We start from the raw sequence: 23,049 nt of genomic DNA, 5'->3' as shown, positions 1-23,049 counted from the left end.
GATAAAAGTGTGTTAATGTGTTCCGTGCACTTCTTTATTGTTTCCTCAAAGAATTTTTCTTTTTCTTTTTCCATTTCCTCTTTGAATGTTTCCTCATTTATTTGATCAATTGTTAATATATTTCCATTAATGAATTTAGACAATGTGTCTAACTGACTTAAAGAATCCTTTACATGATCTAAATTGCATTTTGGTGCAATCATTTTAAGAATAGGTATTGTGTCATGAATTGTCTTATAGGCCAATGCATTACAATCTGTTATCTTCTTTATTGAGTCCAAAAGTACCTCTATCACATTTGTAGGTCTGAATTCGCTCAGTGAAGTACCAGATGTCTGACAAACTACCTTTACTATCTCAGTGCTTGTAGTACGAGTAACCAATTTGCTTGTATCGACCTTCGGTTGATCAGTTTGATTTTGCATTTCTACTAGCAATGGTTTGGTTTTCTCAGTGATTACTGGTTTTGCCATCTCAACATGTACCTGTGCCTCTATCAGTTTCTCCGTGTTATCCACTGCCAGTATCTCTATCTCTATTAGTTTCTCCGTCCCAACATCTACACTACTAGTATTTGTTTCACTGTCCAAAGGTTTCTCTGTATGCACTATTTTCTCTTCGTTCTCTGCTTGTATTCCAACCTCAATATTTTTTGCCGATTGCTCTGTAATGTTTCCAATATTATCATTCTTCATCTCTGTGCTATCCTTATCCACAACAATGTTTAGTTCCCGAGTATCAATATTCATTGTGAATAGAATTTCTGATTCAAGGTTTATGTCCTCATGTGTTGTGTCAACATTTTCAATAGCCGGTATGCCATCAGTGTTTACCGGTGTAGTAGCCAAAGGTGGTGGCAGGTTTTCAATTATTTTTATGTTTGGTATCCCACCAATTTTACCTTTTCCTTTGTCTTTGTCCTTCTAATATACCTTGAAGGTTTTCTTAGGCCTATTCAACTCTTCCCATTTTTCCTTTTCTACAAAAAAGATATCCCATTTGTCTGCTATTTCCTTTGCAATTTCGTTGACTCTTCCAACCATTAGGTTCACATGTCGGTGACCACTTGCAAAAATTTATATGTTAGCTTTAGTTCATAAATCTCTTCTTTAGAGTTAACTGGATGTACAACTAGTAGTTTTTCAATCTTAAGTTTCTTATCTAGCTCCATAACTGCAATCCTCTTTGCATCTAACCTTCTATACAATTAATTTGGCAAATCATCTACAACTTCTATTAAACTTTCTTGTAAATGTCTAGATGTAGAATTATGCTATTCTCAATACTTTCCTTCTCAGAATAAGAGATTGTATTATACAGTTTGCTCACATTTGATAAATTGTCGTCATCAGTGATTTCACTCAATAAGTTATCCAGAGGCGGTATAACCTTTTTTTGTTTCTTCTTTGGCGTCAAATTCTTTGCCAGTGGTCTTACTACCTGTCGCTTCTTTCTTGTTTTCTTGGGTGAAGGAGAGGATATCGGTGAGGGTTTTCTCTTCCTATCAACTCTCTTAAACTCAACAGGTATTTTACTTTCAGATTATGTACCAGCTGATGAGATGTTTGCCTCCGGTTGTAATCCTTCTAGTTCACTTTCCTTTATTCCAGTTATGTTCATGATGTTTTCTTTTATTTCCTTTACTTGCTTTGTTGTACTTCTTATGTAATTTTCTCTTTTCTTTCTCCATTTCAATGTCTGTACACCACTTTCAATTGTTTCTGCATTTCCAAAAACTTCTTCCGCTGGTTCTCTAGGTGCTTCTAATAGGGCTTTAGCATAAGTTTCAATAATATTTACATCTACCTCATACCCCATTTTAGTTACCCATATAGTTCTAGGAAGAACTGCTTCCATCCATATTTCATCTTTTTTAATCACAAAACATATTTCTTTGATGTACTTGTCTACTACACTCTGTGGTAGTCTCTCCTTGGTTTTGATTTTTGCTTGGAAGGGTTTAAAGTACTCAGTTATATTGTTTTCCTTATCAGTGCCCATGTCGGTGAAGATTTCTAGCAATTGTTTGCCTACCGGTATATCATATCCAAAATCTTTCTTTCCAATACAGGGAACTTCTTTTGTGAAATATAACATAAGACATACCAAAAGATTGCTAAAACGAAATGTTCCTTTCTTATCTCCTTTAATCTTTTTTAGGTTGTCTATTAATTCATCCTTCAGCCACTCACATACATCTATTTTTGCATCATTATTTACCATATCATAAGCACTTTTAATGCAAAGACTAGAAACTGAATTGAGTTGGTTTGCATGTGTGGTCTTGTAGCCTAAGATCATGCTTATGAATCTGACATTCACATCCTTGATGTCATTTACTCTCAGGGATCTGCTATCATATGTTGCTCCTGTTAAGGTCATGACTATGTTGTTAGGTACCTTCTTAGTCTTATTTGGCCTGCTACCGGTGGATGGTAAACCTGTCACTGCCCTAATTGCTTCCTTGGTGATTTTGCAAATTGAATCTAGCCAAAGAAATTCTCCATGTACCCTGCTAAGGACACTTCTCACTATCTTCTTAAGAAATTCAGGGATGTCCAAGATTTCCACAAAACCTAAAGTTTCAATTACCTTGTGTTTAGGTTTGACATTTCCATTTTCATCACAGATAATAGTTTTAAACATCTTCAACACTTCCTCATAACCTATTCCTCAATATTGCAGTGAATATAAATTCTAGGGTCTTCAACATAAGCAACACCTTTAAGAATTTTTGAAAATGTGCCTATGGAATCATCTTGCTTAGCTATTTCGAGAATGATTTTGAAAATGGGCCTAGGGCATTTTACAACTTCCACAACAGTAGGGTTTGCAATAAATTCCGGAGTAGAAGAGGAAGCCATTTGAAAAATACCTTAAGCTGCCTGATAAAGGTTGAGTGCTTGAAACAAATCGCTTCACTTCTTTGCCTTGAATGCCTTCACTTAGATTTTGTGCTCTCTGAAAGTTTGAATGCTTAGTGAATTGAAAAAAGAGGGAAAATTGATCATTTATAATGTCTTTTCTTCCAACAACCACATTAAATGCTCGCCGGTTAAGTGAAACTTAACACATCTGCCGGTAGAGAAGAAATTCATCTTCACACCATCAACCGAGGGTAAACTGCATGATATTCAACTTGTTGCAATACCCCCAAAGGGTTAGTTTTTAGTTGGATGAAGAATCTCCTGCCGGTGGAGTATTACTCTGTTCTACCAGTGAAGGAATAGTCTCATCAACATTCAGATCTCTCTTTCTAATCCACTGTTTGGAAAATTCTTGCTTTACTTCATCTACCTTCTCTTTGCCTTTCAAACTAGGTCCTTTATTATTTGCTGATGAAGTCTTACTTCTACAAAATTTTGCAATATATCCAATCTTGTTACAAGCATAACAAGTCACATTGTTCTTCTGAATAGCCTTTCCATATCCTATGTCAGTTTGTGTTCTGCATTGATTAGATAAGTTCCCAAATCTTCCACAAACATAACATCTTACATTCATTATGCAATTTTATGAATTGTGACCAATTTTATTGCATTTGGAATGTTGACTGGTGGGTGCATTAATTTTTTTGATTGTTTCTAGATCTACACTGATTTTCTCTATGACCACACTTGTTACAGTTAAAGAATTTCCCATTAAATTCGTAAGCATTAGGTTGTCTTACCGGTTTACTGTGATCATTATTGTTTGCAGTACCAGTGTAGCGTCGTAAATTGTACGCACTTGCTAGGGTGGTACAATTTCACACCTAGTTTAGCACCCGCCTTGGCGCATTTTGTATTTTGCATTGTATTTCCCCTTTAGCACTTAATTAATCAAATTAATTAGGTCTAACGTTCTATTTCATGATCTTCCATATCATAAAGTTGGGCCCTTTCATTAAAGTGTGCCCTTTTCATTTTATTCCTCCAATACATCATTTAATAAAAAACCCTAATTAGGTCCTATTTCGAACTTGGGGGCTTGATTTCGGGGGTCAAAACATCTCGAAATCACCTGTAACTTCGGGATTCTCTCTAAAATCATCATATCTGACGGCCCTAAAAATTTGGTGAAAAGTTGCCGGGACCATGGTGCCCGGAGTGCACACGGTCCCGAACATTTTTCTCGAAATTTTAGGAGTGCGATCCAATCATAAAATAAAGCTTAACCCCAAGAAATTGGTGGGAAATTCAATCTCTAGGTCGGCCAAAAGATGAAATTACGACCTAGGGTTTCATATATAAGAGCTCTCTTTCTTCATTTGAAAGGATCCAATTTTTGTTTTCAAGGACCTTATATGCAGTGAAAGAGCAGATCTTTGAAGACTTCAACAACATTCAACACCCTTCTATCAAGCATTCATCAATTTCATTCATCCATTTAGGGCTTGGAAGACATTGAAGAACAATAGGAGATTACCGACTGAAGATTGGCTTGTACTCCTCCCTTGAGGGTTGGGTATGATTTCATGTTGTTTTCATGTCTTTGCATAAGCTTCAATATATCCTTTATTCATGCTTTAGATCACTTTGCATCTTGATTTAGAGCATTTACATCGTCATTTACAAGCAATTAGGGTTTACTTTCTAGGTTGCTCTAGTTTGCTTGCTTGCATTTTAGGACCTTGCACACACACTAGGTCTGCACACACAATACATTCTACAACACAACTTGGCTATTCGTGGAGGTGGAAATCACCGAAGCGGGGGTTTGACTAAGGCAAAACCCTATATAGCCGCCCATACCCTTTTCAGATATAAGTGCAGGTTTCGGGACTCGGACGACGCTGCAGGTTGCAGATCTAGGAGAAGTAGACTGAGACCGACCTTCCCACCAAATTTCAAAGAAAAAGACCAGGACAGGGGCGTGGGGTGCCCTGGTCTTGCCAGGACAGGGGCGCTGGGCGCCCTGTTCCCTGGGACAGGGGCGCTGGGCGCCCTGGTCCTTCTGTCAGACAACATTTTCAGCATTTTTGACAGCTTTTCAGGTTGCAAAAACAACAGTTTCCGGAGCAGTTTCAGGGGCAGAATCAGGACAGTGGCGCCCGCGCCCCCATCTCAAACATTTTCATTCATATTTTAACACCAGGTATGCATTTATATTCTTGTCTTGTCCTTGTGTTTACATCTTTCCAGTGTTTAAGTTCAATTCTGCAATCTTGTTATTAGTTCATACTTGCACTTTGGGGTTAGGGATTGAACTTGCATCATTTTATCTTTCAATTGCAACAAAGGAATAGAAATCCTAATGGGTAGCCCGTGGCTCTCTCTTCCACAAAAAGAAGTAGCCAATTGTGTGATACCTCTAGGCTCTTTCGTATTCCACAAGTGTGTGGTTGAAAGTGAGATTAGGGCATGTTTGCTTAGTGTCACTTTTTCTCTTACACATTTTTGGTGAACCCGACGTGAACTCCAATTCTGATTTATAATTTGAGTGTTTTCAAATTCAAATTTGTATTTACAAGTTTTAATTTCTTGCAAGATTAAAAAATTTAGAGGAAATTTTTGCTAAAACCCTAATTTTTCAATTCAAAGTTAAACTTGTGGATAGCTTAATTGGGATCAATAATTTCAAATCTGGTTTAGGAACTCATTTGAATCTTAAATTTCATTTTCTAAATCTACATTCTAAGTGCTTGCATTGGTTGAAATTGAACATTTCCTTCTATTTTGCATGTGTTATCATTTGAAAGAGGAAAATTGTTGTCATGATGCATTCATTTCATAGATGTGATAATGGGTTAGCTTCCCTTATTTCAATTTTTCCTTCTCCTAAAGAACTTCCCCCTATCTATAACAAAATTTTAGTGCCTAAAAGAGTTGCTACCAATCCCTTTGAGACTCTCCCATGCTCTAAGGATGCAGACTTTAAGAGTGATCTTGACAACTCTCCTAAAATGTGCCCTTCCTATTTAGCTATCCTAGAGGAAGAGAATGATATCATAAACACCTTTCTTAATGTTACTTCACCTTCCCTACATGATGCCTCTCTAAGTGAAAAGGTATTGATGGACATTGACTTATTTTCTCCTAAAGTTGGTCCTTCCAATGGGGGCATGTTAGTGCAACAAGAGGTTATGAACACTTCTTTCAAAGATCTCTTTCCTAAGCATGAATCTTTGGAGAAATATGTTCATGTTCCTCCTAAAAAACACTCCCTTCATGAGGATTCTTTTGTGCACAAGAAGATGACATTATCCCTACATTTCCTAGTGATGGCATTTCCTTTTCCAACAAAATTCCCACTAGAGATGATGAATTAATGATAAATGCTTACCCTTCTCCTAAAGTTTGTCTTACCCATAAGCATCCCTTAGAGAAAGAAGATGAAATAATAAGCAACTTCCTTAATTCTCTCTCCCCTAAAGATCATATTGAACATATTTTGAGGAAAGAGGATGAGTTTAACACATCTATTGATGCTCTCCCTCCTAAGGATGAGGAATTAATAAACAATGTTATCTCCTCTCCCAAGATTGACAATACTTCAAACATTCCTTTCAACCACTTCACTATTTGGGATGAACCATTAGAAGAAGGTGTAGATTATTCTCTCTCCCTTGATAATTTCTCACCTTCCTTGAATCTCAATTATTCTCCCTTTAAAAATAAAGCATCTCCCCCTCCTCAACTTGGTTCTACTCATAAGGATCCCCTAGTTCAAAGCAAGATGGTTAACATGTCTTTCAAAGATCTTCCTCTCAAAAGTGAGACTTTAGAGAGTAATGTTGATCCTTCTCCTAGAGAGTTTATTCCCCATGTAGATCCTTTGATGATAGAGGATGATATGACCTTTCCTAGTATTACTCTTCCTACTAGAACATCAATGCCTATCCCTTGTCTCTCTCCTAAAATTGATTTGATCCATGATAAGATTTTAGTGCAAGAGAAGACTATCAATAATTCTTCCAACACTTTTGTTCATTCCTCTAAACCATCCTCAATCAATTTGATACATGTGAATGAAACACCTAACAAACCTCTCTTCACTGTCCAAGGTGCTTATCCTTCTCAAAATTCTCAACCTTTAAATAAGCCTATCTTAGTGGTTTAAGGTGGTTATGCTAATGATTCTTTTTGCACTACTAAGAAACCTATTATTACTGTGCAAGGAGGTTATTCTACTAAGAGCCCTTATGAGTATGCTAAGCAACTGACTAGAGAGAGTTATCATGCGGTTGCTCATACCTATAACACATGAAACAATAGGCAACCTAATCCTCCTCTAGTTATCCCAACTTCACTTCCTCCTTCCCAACCTATTCTTCCTCAAGCTCCACGTATTTCACAAGTTCTCGGTAAGGAATATGATCTCATAGAACAACTTAAAGCTACCCCTGCTAAGATATCCCTTTGGGATTTGATCCAAACTTCTTCCGCTCATCATGGAATGTTACAAGATGCCTTGAAAGATTTGAATGTTCCTCCACCTAATACATCTAGTAATATAGTATCTTTGGTTAACTTTGTGATGAATCCTAAAGCTCAAATTGTGTTTACTCAAGATGAATTGCCTACTAGTGAAATTCAACATCAATATGATCCCTTGATGATTGTGGTTATCATAAATGACACTGCTATAAGACGAACACTAGTAGATAATGGCTCTGGCCTTAATGTGTGTAGCATTAATCTATTGCATAAGATGAACGTGGATACATCCCTTATTGAGCCTGACTCTCGTCCCATTCGAGGCTTTGATAATGTGGCTAAGTCTTCATTAGGTATTATCACCTTACCCATCACAGTGGGACCTGTTACTTTTCCTACTCCTATCCATGTTATGTCGGGAAATCTAACATACAACTTGTTATTAGGGAGACCTTGGATTCACAATGTGCAAGCTGTCCCCTCTACATTGCATAGACAAGTTAAATTTATTTATAATAATAAGACATATACCTTGATAGGTGATACTAATCTTCAGGCTTGTTTGCAAACATCTACTTCCAAAGGGAGTTCTTCTAAATCTTCCTCTTCTAATGATGACTCTTTAAACAAGATACCTATGAACAAATCATCATCCTTTGATAGTCAAAATTCTTTGGATGAGTCTAAAGCTCCTGAAGAAGATCCTTCTCGGCTTGAGTCTACATATGAAAAGGCTTTTGATCCTGAGAAGGTTCTCATAGAAGATGATTGGGGATCTCTTGACTTTAATCCCACCTTTTTAGGTGAGTATAGGGTTCCTCCTAGAGTGCTTAAAGTTAAAGAGAAGGAAGAAACTAGAGATCAATCAGTCTTACCTGAACCTATGAGCAATAATTTTGTGGCCGCTTCTCAAACTTCTTCTCCTCACACCTCCAATTCTAAAGAGTTTGATTCTTTGTCTTATGAAAAACCGCCTTCTCTTTCTGAAATGGCTAATCATTATGGTCGTGGTTTTCACATTTTTGCTAAGCATGGGTATCATGGAAATGGTTGTGGCACTCATGAACAAGCGATAAAGGTTCCTCTAGAGAATAATCTTCACAATTATGCCTTTGGACTTGGCTATAATCCCTGCAAGCCCACCAAAGAATCTAAAAGACCATCTCTCAATGTGAATGCTATATTTAGTAGTGATGATGATCTCACTTCAACTAAATCATCTTCTACTTCTGTCAACTCTCATTCCGCTCATAAGGAAATCTTGGCAATGAACAAATCTCTTTATGACTCCCCTCAAATTTCTAAATCCACTTATGAATCTTTATCTCCTATTCATCAGGAAGTCCTTTCCTCCAGGGATAAGGCTCTAATAAATTACACTCATCTCTCTTCTAAGATTTCTTGTGACTTTTCTTCTTCAATTTTTATCATTTTATACATGTTTTTGATCTCACTTATAGTTGAGCATTTAGCATGTCATATTCAAATACCTCATTCAATCTATAATGTCTCTAAATAACATTAATGGCTGTTATGTTGCTCATCATTATGTGACATTGGTAGCTCATTTACTAGGGGCTCATTGTCATTCATGATGGTACAATTTCAAGTGCGATCATATTTTTGAAGCAACATAATAGCCTAATTTTTCTATGTTATCTCTTGTTCCTATGGGGACAAGAGTGATTTCATACATCTCTTCTTTTGCTTATGTCCAAATCTCTCCCTAGAAGATTGTGTAAGTCCTTCTCATTGTCCTTATCCTTGGGAGGCAATGATCTTTCCTTGTTTTTATCTAAGGATCCACTTTTTTCCTATTTTGTGGATGGTGTGAACTTTATTACTTGATGTTATTCCTTGTATGCATTTGTTGTTGTTCATTCAAAGATTCTCTCTTACAAGAGGTGTAAGTCCTTGACTACAACCTCTTTTGCACTTGGTAAAATACATCTATAATGAATTCACTCTCCCAATTGGGTTAAAAAGAGCGTCATCCTTCATTAAGAATCACTTTCACCTCGCAGAAGAAGGAAGTATTGCATTTTTATTCTCTTCTTTGTCGTATTCTAGAAGATGTTATATTTGTCTAAGACAATTCCTCTTGGGGATAGGTGTCTTTTGTACAAAGATCTCTTCTCCTCTAAGGATCTCCTTTACACATATTACAAGATATCCCTTTTCAACTATCTTATCCTTGCTTAAAGAGTGCAAAACTCTCTTGCTTGGATCTATGACATTGTTGCATTTTTGGGGTATCTTCTTTTGTGATGAAGGTAGGTATCCTTGTTCTACTTTGCTTATGACATAAACATTACACTTTTTGAGCAATGGGTCATTCTCGGAACCAGAGCACAGACTCTTAGAGTGAGATGTCTCCATTTTTCTTTTATGCAAAGTGATTATTCTCGGAACCAGAGCACAGACTCTTAGAGCGAGATGTCACACTTTTGTACTATACATATACAAGTTGTAGCATACTCGGGCATAGACTCCTATGAGGTGCTTCTAACCTCCCTTACACACACATGCACGAGGTTGAGTGGAACTAGCAGCATAAGGCTAGGCTTTCTCACTCTCCTCCCTTACATGGATCACCTAGACAGACTCTAGGGGCTAGTTTTCCATGTCCTTTTCCCATGGATCACCTAGACAAGATCTAGGGGCGAGAAGTCCATGTTTTCTCTCTCACTATTCTTCTCATGGATCACCAATGTGTGTATTCATGCTTTTTTCCTTTCTTTTCTTCTCTTTGCATTTTGTTTCTATTTACATCCCTCATCTTGTGTTAGAGAACTCTCAAATCCTCACACTCTTTGTTGTGTTGGAATTGAGATTTAGTCCTCTTTCTTACCAAATGATTCTCCATTAATTTTTGATCTCATATCAAATCTTCTTGTGAGCATTTGTCATCAATATTCTTTAACAATTCAAAGTGGTAAACATGATACCCTGTTTCAACTCACTAAAATTAGCAAGCTGAAACAGGGGGGGGCATATAGCTACCCTCGAATTTTCATCACCTTCCTTAGTAAGCATTAGGTGATTTTGTGATCTAACGTGTGTTTTGTAGGGTGCGGTTCCTAACTGTGTACTGCAGATACCGCTGGGGGCTTCGTTAGACAGACTTATGGATATATCCTTTTTCAAATAATGTTTACTTTTCTGTACTTTAGCTTGCATATGCACGTAGTGTTCATATGACCGCTAAAGTGGGGGCTAAATGTAGCATCGTAAATTGTACGCACTTGCTAGGGTGGTACAATTTCACACCTAGTTTAGCACCCGCCTTGGCGCATTTTGTATTTTGCATTGCATTTCCCCTTTAGCACTTAATTAATCAAATTAATTAGGTCTAAGGTTCTATTTCATGATCTTCCATATCATAAAGTTGGGCCCTTTCATTAAAGTGTGCCCTTTTCATTTTATTCCTCCAATACATCATTTAATAAAAAACCCTAATTAGGTCCTATTTCGAACTTGGGGGCTTGATTTCGGGGGTCAAAACATCTCGAAATCACCTGTAACTTCGGGATTCTCTCTAAAATCATCATATCTGACGGCCCTGAAAATTTGGTAAAAAGTTGCCGGGACCATGGCGCCCGGAGTGCACACGGTCCCGAACATTTTTCTCAAAATTTTAGGAGTGCGATCCAATCATAAAATAAAGCTTAACCCCAAGAAATTGGCGGGAAATTCAATCTCTAGGTCGGCCAAAAGACGAAATTACGACCTAGGGTTTCATATATAAGAGCTCTCTTTCTTCATTTGAAAGGATCCAATTTTTGTTTTCAAGGACCTTATATGCAGCGAAAGAGCAGATCTTTGAAGACTTCAACAACATTCAACACCCTTCTATCAAGCATTCATCAATTTCATTCATCCATTTAGGGCTTGGAAGACATTGAAGAACAATAGGAGATTACCGACTGAAGATTGGCTTGTACTCCTCCCTTGAGGGTTGGGTATGATTTCATGTTGTTTTCATGTCTTTGCATAAGCTTCAATATATCCTTTATTCATGCTTTAGATCACTTTGCATCTTGATTTAGAGCATTTACATCGTCATTTACAAGCAATTAGGGTTTACTTTCTAGGTTGCTCTAGTTTGCTTGCTTGCATTTTAGGACCTTGCACACACACTAGGTCTGCACACACAATACATTCTACAACACAACTTGGCTATTCATGGAGGTGTAAATCACCGAAGCAGGGGTTTGACTAAGGCAAAACCCTATATAGCCGCCCATACCCTTTTTAGATATAAGTGTAGGTTTCGGGACTCGGACGATGCCGCAGGTTGCAGATCCAAGAGAAGTAGACTGAGACCGACGTTCCCACCAAATTTCAAAGCAAAAGACCAGGACAGGGGCGTGGGGTGCCTTGGTCCTACCAGGACAGGGGCGCTGGGTGCACTGGTCCTTCTGTCAGACAACATTTTCAGCATTTTTGACAGCTTTTCAGGTTGCAAAAACAGCAGTTTCCAGAGTAGTTTCAGGGGCAGAATCAGGACAGTGGCGCCCGCGCCCCCGTCCCAAACATTTTCATTCATATTTTAACACCGGGTATGCATTTATATTCTTGTCTTGTCCTTGTGTTTACAGCTTTCCAGTGTTTAAGTTCAATTCTGCAATCTTGTTATTAGTTCATACTTGCACTTTGGGGTTAGGGATTGAACTTGCATCATTTTATCTTTCAATTGCAACAAAGGAATAGAGATCCTAATAGGTAGCCCGTGGCTCTCTCTTCCACAAAAAGAAGTAGCCAATTGTGTGATACCTCTAGGCTCTTTCGTATTCCACAAGTGTGTGGTTGAAAGTGAGATTAGGGCATGTTTGCTTAGTGTCACTTTTTCTCTTACACAACCGGAACTTTCACTAACTTCAAATCCAAGTCCATTAGTATCTCCATTAGGTTTCTGAATTTTTAGTATATTATCAAGTTCTTCTAAACTTTTCTTGAATTTCTCTTTATGTTGATTTGTAGTAGCCAGCTCATTTTCCAGAATTTCCTTTTGTCTTATAAGTTTAGTTTTATCATGTTGCATGTGAATCAAATCTGTCTTCAACATATCATTTTCATGATTGAGTCTTAAATTTTCAATTCCAACATCATTGAGTCTCCTAGTCAAGTCATCTTCATTCTTCTTTCTGTCTTTAATGTCTTTACAAAATCTCATAGTCATGTCTTGCATTTCATTCCTCATAGTACTATTTTCTTGCCTCAATCTGTTCATAAGATCATTAATAGTTTCCTTTTCATCATTATCATTTTGCATCTTCTCATGAAGTTCTTTTATTTTATTTCTAGAAATAGTAAGATTCTCCTGAAGTCCTTGAATGAATTCCTGTGCAGTTCTCAGATCATCTTCAAGTTTGATATTCTTCAACTTTTCTAAATCATAGTCTACAAGAGCTCCTTCTAATTGTTTTCTTAAGTTCTCCATCTGTACCGGTGTTAGAATCTTCCTCAAGCTGTTAGACTTTTGAAAATAGAGGACCAGGCTCTAATACCAATTGTTAGAATTAAAGACATTCTCGAAGATACTGAGAGGGGGGGGGGGTGAATCAGTATCTAACCAGTTCACAAAATATTTGACCTTATTAAGTATTTTGCATTCCAAAATAGTGTACCAGTAAATAAGAGTTAATGTAGTAAATAATAACAATAAAGACAACATAGAAAACACACCATAACACAAGATGTTTAATGAGGAAACCGAGTGTGGGAAAAAACTCGGTGGGATTTGTGACCCACAATATTCACTCACTGGCCAATGAATGGATATTACTTACAATGTGGTGCTTGCACATGTAGGAAGGCCAACTGCCTAGAGCTCACTGCTCAATCTACAAAATGGAAGTCTCATTGACTTACAAAATGGATTATGAGAATCTAATATAATGTACTACTACAATTCAACATCTGCTATGCCAGGTTCAGTACCAGTTTAAGATCATACTATAACCGTAAACCTTATACAAAATCTGCCTTAATATTCGCTCATCATTTATACCATATCCATCATACATCATTACAAAATGATTTACAAGATCTCATACATATATGAGTCTAATACAATATGCCATGTCGGATTTACAAAAAGATATTTACAATTAATAAACAAAAGTTTGTTCCTATCGGCTGGGGTGCCGGTATAGATTGTTGCCGTTGCCGGTGAAGTGTCTACTGGTGCCGGTGCCTGTGCTTGCTGGTGGTTGTGGTTGTGTCTGCCGGTGGTTTACCAGATGAATGTCACAAGGTTGCCTGCAGGTTTCCACAAGGTTGCTGGTAGGTTTCCATCAATGACAACACCATCATTTCTCACTAGAGTGTAGAATGCCAACAACCACTGACCCCTCTCTGTGTTCTTGGATTCCAACAGCTATGCCACCAGAAATATCTCATAATACGAAGAATATCACCAGAAACATAAGATATTCAATAACACACACAATGAACAATGTGAACCACCAAAAAAAATAAAACATGATTAGGAAACACCAACAAGCATGTTAAAACCATCCACAATAGCTGCACCAACACCACTTAATCAAATCTTCATCGATCAACATGCTGACACTCAAGAACACTCAACAACAATAACTCAGACAAGAAAGATAACTTGCAAATCACCAAATCATGAACCATATAAATTGAAGATACACATGAAAATCCCAAACACTCTCCCAAATCTACAACATAAGATGTAATCATACCGGAGCATAACAGGTCAAATACTAGAACACTGCAATATAATCAGCTCAACTCTTTGCAATCACCAGAACACCAAAACATAGGAATATGTTGACATCAATGACAACGACATATCCTAGCAGCAATGATATCTAACAATTTCCCCCTTTGGCATTGATGGCAACATATGAATGTGAAAAACAATCAATGCAAAGGAATAAATTATCACCAACAAACTCCCCCTAAGATCACGCACACAAAGATTCCAAGTAAGGCATTTTTTCACATGGTTCTCTCCGCCTTTTGATAACAATGGCAAAGACAAAATACAAGCCATGCATCTATCCATCTAAGAAGAGAAATCTCTCCCCCTTAGGATAAAATCACACACTTAACCATACACTGACCACCCTAGATGAGTAGCAACAACAACTCATCAACCCAGACAAGAGGATAAGACTGTGAAGTCCACCGGATTGATGCATCTCCATGCATCTAGTTCTCATCAGGAGGGTCAGAGACCCCTAAATTGTCTCTTAGATAGACAAATGTATCTGTAGGCAAAGGCTTAGTAAAAATATCTGCAATCTGATCCTTTGTAGATACATACTCCAACTTGAATTCTTCATCACTAACCTTCTCCCTCAAGGAGTGATACTGAATTGATATATATGCTTTGTTTTAGAATGCAATATTGAATTCTTGGAAATATTAATAGTACTTGAATTGTTACAATATATAACTATAGGATCGTCATATATAACTCTAATGTCCTTCAACATCTACTTCATCTAAACTACTCGAGTACAGTTGCTAGCAACAACAATGTATCCAACTTCAACAATAGATAGAGATATAGCATATTGTTTCTTATTGGACCATGAAAACAACTTCTTCCCCCAAAAGAAATCTCCACCAGTAGTCCTCTTTCGGTCATCAACATCACCAACCCAATCAACATCAGTATAAGCACATAACATGAAATCGACTTTCTTCGTATACCACAAACTATAATCAACAGTCCCCTTCAAGTATCTAAAAATCCTCTTGTTGTAACATTGGTAGGCCTTGCTCTTAGTAGAATAACCTAGGAATATTCCTTCATCACATCTTGCATCAAAATTTCCTATATCCTCATCTCTTTTGATATAACATTTGCTCTCAAAAACTCTGAAATATCTAATTGTAGGAACATGACCAAAACATAACTCATAAGGAGTCTTACCAGAATCACCTTTTATATGCACCTGATTGAATGTGTAAACAATAGTGCTAACAAATTCTATCCAAAAGGTTTGTGCAACATTTCCTTCAATCAACACGGTCCTAGTAGCATCCAAAATGGTTTTGTTCCTTCTTTCAATAACTTCATTCACCTGAGGGGTTATAGGAGCATATAATTATCTTCTAATTCCATTCCTCTCACAAAATGAATCAAACTCACTAGATGTGAATTCTCCTCCTCTTTTAGATCTCAGACATTTCAGCTTCAACCCCATCTCAATCTTGACCTTAGCTTTGAATATCTTGAATTTCTCTAGTGCTTCTGGTTTCTCCCTTAGAAAAGTAACCCACATCATTCTAGAGTAGTCATCAATCAACAACATGAAATACCTGTCACCCTGCACGCTTCTCACTCTTTTAGGACCACACAAGTAAGTATGCACAAGATCTAATAATCCATTAGATGTATACAACTTACTCTTAAATGAAGTTCTTGTTTGCTTTCCCAACTGACATTCTTTACATACTCGATTAGAAGGTTTCACAATCTTAGACAAAGCTCTAACAACTTGACTATAACTTATACTTATCAAGCATTCAAAATTAACATGACACATCCTTCTATGCCACAATCAACTTTGATCAATCTGAGCAGTCAAACAACTTTTATCACCGACATTGAAGTGAAAGATATTACCTTTAGTCTTTGTCCTTGATGCAATTTCTCTACCAAAGGCATTCAAAATCTTGCATTTTCTGTTTTTGAATTTCAAATCATATCCCTTATCAACCATCTATCCAACCCTTAAAACATTATGCTTAAAACCTTCAACATATTAGACATCATCAATATTATGCTTACCATCAAAGAAAATAGAACCTCTACCACAAATCACACAAGCTTTGTCATCTCCAAACCTTACTATACCACCATTATTCCTCTCCATATTCACAAATTTATTTTTATCACCTGTCATATGATGTGAACAACCGCTGTCAAATACCCATTCATCTTTCTCTTCAATCTTAGAAACCAAATCTTTCTCCTCAACAATGCAGCTTGTAGAATTCAGTGGTACCAGATCATCTTTCTTGATAGCAATAAATAAAAATTCTTCTGAATTCCCATTCTCAGATTCCTCATTTGTCACACCTTCATCAACAACATAATATGTTTATCTCTTCTAATATTTGTACTTCCAGTTAGGCTTATAGGGCTTATCATACTTATCATGCTTCTCATATCTATCATACTTATCAAATCTATCATGCCTTTCATTCTTATAATACTTAGACATTCTTTCAGGACACATAGAAGAAAAATGTCTTATCTTATTACAAGAGAAACATTTCAAAGGTAACTTTCCATCATACTTACCGTCACCCTTAGACAAGCTCAGAGAAATAAGTTCTTCAAGATCATCCAACTCTCTTTCCTGTTCTTCCATCTCTCTCATTTCTCTTTCATATTTTGAAACCCTAGATGAACTCTCTCCTGGATCATACTTCTGCTTCCCGGATATAGAGGATTTAAATGCAGTCTCAGATTTACCAAGTGATTCACCAAATTCACTCAACTTGAATGTAGTAAGCTTACAAAACAACACGTCTCTTGTTACAATAGTCACAATTTGGATCTCATCAATAGCAAAAACTTTAGCTTTGTATGCAAAAAGAAATAATCTCAGCACCTTAGCAACAATCTCATCTTCTTCAAGAGTTCCACCGATACATCTGATGTTCATAACAAGTTCATTCACTTTAGCCATAAAAAATGTTATGTTGTCATCTTCTCCCATCTTCAATGTCTCATACTTTCCTTTCAAACTCTACAACTTAGCAACTTTAACTTGTGCATCTCCTTCATACAAAGTCTCTAACTTTTTCTAGATCTCATGTGCAGCCTACAAACCCATCACACTAGTCTTCTCTGAATTAGTCAAGGCACTCAACAATGCTTCATTAGCTCTTATAATATGTTCAACATCCTTGATCTCAGCAACAGTAACCAAACCATTATGAAGAACATTGTAGACATTCTTTGTAATCTTCCAATAATCATCTCCAAGAAATTCCAAGTGAACTTCCATTTGGGCCTTCCATACAGTATAATTATTTCCATCAAACCTCAGACGCTTTCTTGAACACACAGTTTTCCATCTTGGATCTCCTCAAGTGGTCAAGCTTCTTCCGGAGGATCTGGCTCTAATACCAATTGTTGGCAACAACAATGAAGGAAAACTGAGAGGACAGGGGGGGTGGGGTGGGGGTGAATTAGTTTTCACCGGATCAAACAATTTAAGCACAATCTCAGATCTCATCAACTACAACAAGAATAAAGAAAAACACAATAACAAGTGGGTGAGGATAAATAGGATTTTAAATAAATATTTTATTTATTTAAAATAGTTGTGCAACTTGCATTTGTAGGAAAATGCAAGTGGGTGGAGGATAAAGGCGATTTAAATAAATGTTAATTTATTTAAATGTGAGAGATGGGATTTTGGGGGATTTAAATAAATATTAATTTATTTAAATGTGAGAGAAGATTTAATTAAACAAATATGATTTATTTATTTAATTAATGGTCTAAATTTGGTTAAGTGAATTAAATCAAATAAATTGAATAATTTATTTAATTAATAGGAGAAGAGGGTTAAGATGAATTCATTAAATATTAATTTAATTAATTATTGATTGATGGTTAAATAATCAAATAAATACCAAATATTCATTTAATTAAGTGGACAAATTTATGTGTCTACACTCGCTAATGAGAAGAACATTGATCAAAACACCTATGGAGAAATAACCACCACAAAGGAAGTCACTCTTCAGGACTACATGTAAATGCCAAGATAAATGTTGTAAGGTTATCATTGATTTTGGTAGTATTGACAATTTGGTTTCAGTTGAAATGGTAGAGAAGTTAAATTCGAAGAGATTTCCTTATCCCACTCCATACAAAGTCTCTTGGTTAAATAAGGTTCAACAAGATTTGGTGAATGAGAAAAGTTGTGTAGATTTCCATATAGGGGGATATAAGGATAAAATATTGTGTGACATCATCCCTATGGATGTTTGCCATTTACTCTTGGGTAGACCATGCTAGTATGATAGGAATGCCAAACATGATGGGAGAAAGAATACATATGCCATAGTGAAGGATGAGGTTTCATACATTCTTACACCATTGCAAGATGAAGATTAAACACCATCAATAGGGCCTAGTGTGATGTTGGTAGGAGAAAAATAATTTTTGAATATGTTAAAAGAGGAGGAGATAGGATTTGTTGTCCTAATCAGGCCTAGGACTGTTACAACAACAATAGACTTGAATAATTTGCCCATGGACATACAAGGGTTGTTGAGAAAGTATGTTGACATTATGGTGGGTGGACTTCCAAGCTCCCTACCACCCATGAGGGAATTTAGCCGTCATATAGATTTCATTCCAAGGGCAAGCCTACCTAACAAAATAGCATATAAGATGACTCCACAACAAAATAAAGAGATCAGGGGCAAGTCCAGGAGTATGACAAGGGGCTCATCAGAGAGATTCTTATCCCTTGTGCGGTTCTTACTGTCTTAGCACCAAAGAAGTGGGGAGAATGGAGAATGTGCATTGGTTATAGGGCCATCAATAAGATTAGAATCAGGTATAAGTTTCCTATTCCAAAAATAGAAGATCTCATGAATTGTTTGAGTGGGCCAACCTACTTTTCCAAGATAAAATTGAAGAGTGGGTACCATCAAATCATGATTCAACATGGAGATGAATGGATGACAACCTTTAAGACAAATGAAGGGATCTATGAATGATTGGTAATGGGGTTTGGCCTCTCCAATGCACCAAGTGCCTTCATGAGGCTTATGAATGAAATCCTAAAACCATTTATTGGTAAGTTTGTTGTGGCTTACCTTAATGTTATTTTAGCTTTCAATTCTGATAGGGAGGAGCATTTACATCATTTAGATATGGTTTTGAGGAGTTTAAATGAAGAGAAACTAATGATAAAATTGAAGAAGTGTGAGTTCTTGAAGACAAAGTTGCTTTATCTTGGGTTCATAGTCACCAAAGGCATATTGAAGATGGATCCTAGTAAGGTGGAGGAAATCCTCAATTGGCCTACACCCAAATCAGTGGGTGATGTGAGAATATTCCATGGTTTGGCAAGTTTCTATAGGAAATTCATAAGGAACTTTAGCCGTGTATGTGCACCATTCATTGACACAATCAAGGGAGGTAGAAGGAAAAGATTTGTTTGAACCAATGAGGCTGAGGTAAGCTTTCAATATTTGAAAAAGAGGGTGGCAAAACAACCCATATTGGTTTTACTTTATTTCAATAAGGTATTTACAATTGACTGTGATGCAAGTGGTTATGCCATAGGAGCAGTCTTGAGTCAAGAAGGCAACCCTATTGCTTTCTTTAGTGAGAAACTTAATGATGCTAAAAAGAAGTATTCTTGATACGATCTTGAGATGTATGCTATGGTCCAATATTTAAATAAATGGAGACATTATCTCCTTCCCAAATAATTTATAGTGTATATTGACAATCATGCCCTCCAATTCATCAACAATTAGGAGAAACTCAACCATAAACATGCCTAGTGGGTGAAGTACCTACAAAGTTTTAGTTTCACCATCAAACATAAGAAGAGGTAGTCCAATAAGGTGGCTAATGCATCGAGTAGAAGGGAATTATTGGTCCAAGAATTTTAGTTGCAAAGTGTAGGAGTTGAAGCCCTCAAACTATGTATGTTGATGATGATGATTTCAAAGAGATTTATGCTTCTTGTAGTCAATTCAACGGAGTTTTTCATGAGATGAATTTTGAATCAAGAGGGTTTTCTATTCAAAGGGGCTCAACTTTGTGGCAGCCTTGCATATCATTTTGGTCTTTATAAGACCTTGGAGCAGTTAATGAGACACTACTTTTGGCCTAAAATGCAAAGTGATGTAAGAATTATTTTTCAAAGATGTTCTATTTGTCAAAGGGCTAAATGATGTAGCACTAATGCAGGATTATATCAGCCTCTTCATATTCCAAATAGGCCTTGGGAGTTTATTAGTATGGAAATTTTCATGGGGTTTCCTAGAACACAAACTAGGGGTTTTGACTTAGTTTATGTTGTAGTGGATAGGTTTTTAAAGATGGATATTTATTATGAGGATCTAGTTATTACAGAGAGGGGGGGGGGGGGGGGGGTTGAATCAGTAATAAAACAAATCTGCAATACTTCACAAAATTGTCCCGGTAACTACTCAAATAATCTTCTAAGATGATTTAACAAACCATTCACTCAAGTGTTGATCGATATGAAAACAAAGTAAAGATATCAAATGCACAAATCAACAGTGAATCCGCCATATAAACACAAATATTTTTCACATGGAAAACCAACTGGGAAAACCACAGTGGGAATTAGTACCCACAATATGTTTTTGCACTCTTTTATAATGCACTTGGTTAAGAGCATATGTTGTTAGGAGTCACCCGGTCAAGGGATTTTTCCTTAGCCTTGTTAGGAGCTCTACCCTATTAAGAGTGACCTTGTTACAGGGTTTCAAACTCAAGTTAATGAGCCACCTGGTGAAGGGATTTACAATATAAGACCATTTAGGATCTACCCGATTAAGGGATTTCAAACTGTTGTAACTGTTAGGGAACAACATGACAAATGATCTGATTACAACACTTGCTTGCTAGTACATATCCATTTCAACAAAACTCCACTACACACATGTAGACACTTTAAACTGGTTTGACAATACCTTCTTCTCAAACTACCAACACAAAATATCTTCTCCAACTAGCCCTAAATGCACTTTTCAGTTAGGGCAGCTGCAAACCCTAATTACATCAACAAGATACAATGAATTTACATTTAGCACGACAAAACACTTTGCCAAAATACATTCCAGGTCATTGCAACAAATTTCTAGATGATTTTTGTCGTTGAATGATCACTGCACATTGATTTGATAAGCAATCAAACCCTTGTTTTATTCTTCTAAGCACTTTGCTGTTTCCCAAGAAATCCGATCCTCTTACGCACTCAAATACCATCTTATCATTACAGATCGATTATGACATGTCATCACTAAGTTATGATCATGATAAGATCCATTGCTAAACCATAAATCATTACCAATTAAAGATCTGATACCGGTATTCATTCTTCTTCATAGAGTTCATAACAATCAATTACAAATGTGCTTTCCGGTTCACCAAAATTGATGCAATTTCAATCACAAACTCATGCCAATTTTATGAACTTATATTTTGAACCAGAACACCTAAATCTTCTAATATCGTCCATACCAGTCGCTTGATCATCTCTTTGTTCCTGTTTATCATCTTACACCTAGATATTTATAAGAAAGTTTTGATAGAGGTTGTAGATGATTTGCCTAGTGATCTATATAGGCAGCTTGATGCTAAAAGGTTATCCATTATGGAACTAGACAAGTAAATCAAGATTGAGAAATTGTTAGCTTTTCATCCAGTGAAATCAGTTGAGGAAATTGATGAACTGATCAGTGAAGCAAACCAGATAGTCTTTTCTAGTGGTCATCGACATGTAAGTCTAATGATAGGCAAAGTGAATGAAATCTCTAAAGAAACAACTGATAAATGGGACATCTTCTTTGTAGAGAAATAAAAACAAGAAGAACTAAAAAGACCAAAACCTTTTAAGGTATACCAAAAGGCAAAGGACAAAGGAAAAGGGAAAGTAGGTGGATCACCAAATATAAAAGTGACAGATAATTTGCCACCACCTTCAGTTACTCCACTGGTACTAACTGATAATTCACTAGCTATTGAGAATGAGGAGAATCAACAAGAGGATATGAATCTTGATTTTGAGGTGTTATACACCATGAACATAGATACTCAGGATGTGAATATTGTGGTTGATAAAGAGACCACTAAAGATAAGAAGACAGAAGTGGCTACTGAGCCACCGACTGCAAATGTTGAGATTGGGGTTAGTGATACTATAAATGCAAGCACTAAAAACCCAACATAGACAGAGAAACTGATAGTGGATACCACTGGTAAACCATTAGAAACACCAATAGATAACACTGAGAAACAATCAGAAAAACTGGTAGAAGAGAGCACAGTGAAACAGATAGAGACAAAAGCAGAGAAACAATTAGCGTCATAGGTTCAAACAGAGACAATGTCACCGTCAACTGCAGAAAAGCCTAAGCCTTTGCTAGTTGAAATGCAAACACAAACTGACCTACTAGAGGTCGAAACAAGCAAAGTTGTTACTACCACTGGTAGCTTGGAGATTGTGAAGTCAGTTGGGCAGACATTCAGTACATCAATAACTAAATTCAGGCCAACAAATGTGACTAAGGTACTATTAGACTCAATCAAGAAGATAACTGACTGCAATGTATTGGCATATAAGGCTATAGATGGCACCATCCCTATTCTTAAATTGATTGCACCCAAGTGCAATGTAGATAATAAATATTCTTTGAGTCAGTTAGACCCATTGTCTAAATACACAACCAACAATATACTGACTATGGATCAAATAAATGAAGAGACATTTATAGAGAAAATGGATAAGGAAAAAATAAATTCTTTGATGAAACAATAAAGAAGTGCACGAAACACATTGATACCCTCTTACCGACACTGAGCACAACAATAAAGGAATTTAAGGAACTATATAGAGACACCTGCAAGACTAATCTTCTAACAACATATATTGACAAGAAAATCAACAAAGTGCAAAAAGAGATT

The sequence above is a fragment of the Cryptomeria japonica genome, chromosome 7, assembly GCF_030272615.1.
Source record: "Cryptomeria japonica chromosome 7, Sugi_1.0, whole genome shotgun sequence".
Taxonomy (NCBI): Eukaryota; Viridiplantae; Streptophyta; class Pinopsida; order Cupressales; family Cupressaceae; genus Cryptomeria; species Cryptomeria japonica.
This window is presented reverse-complemented; position numbering follows the sequence as displayed.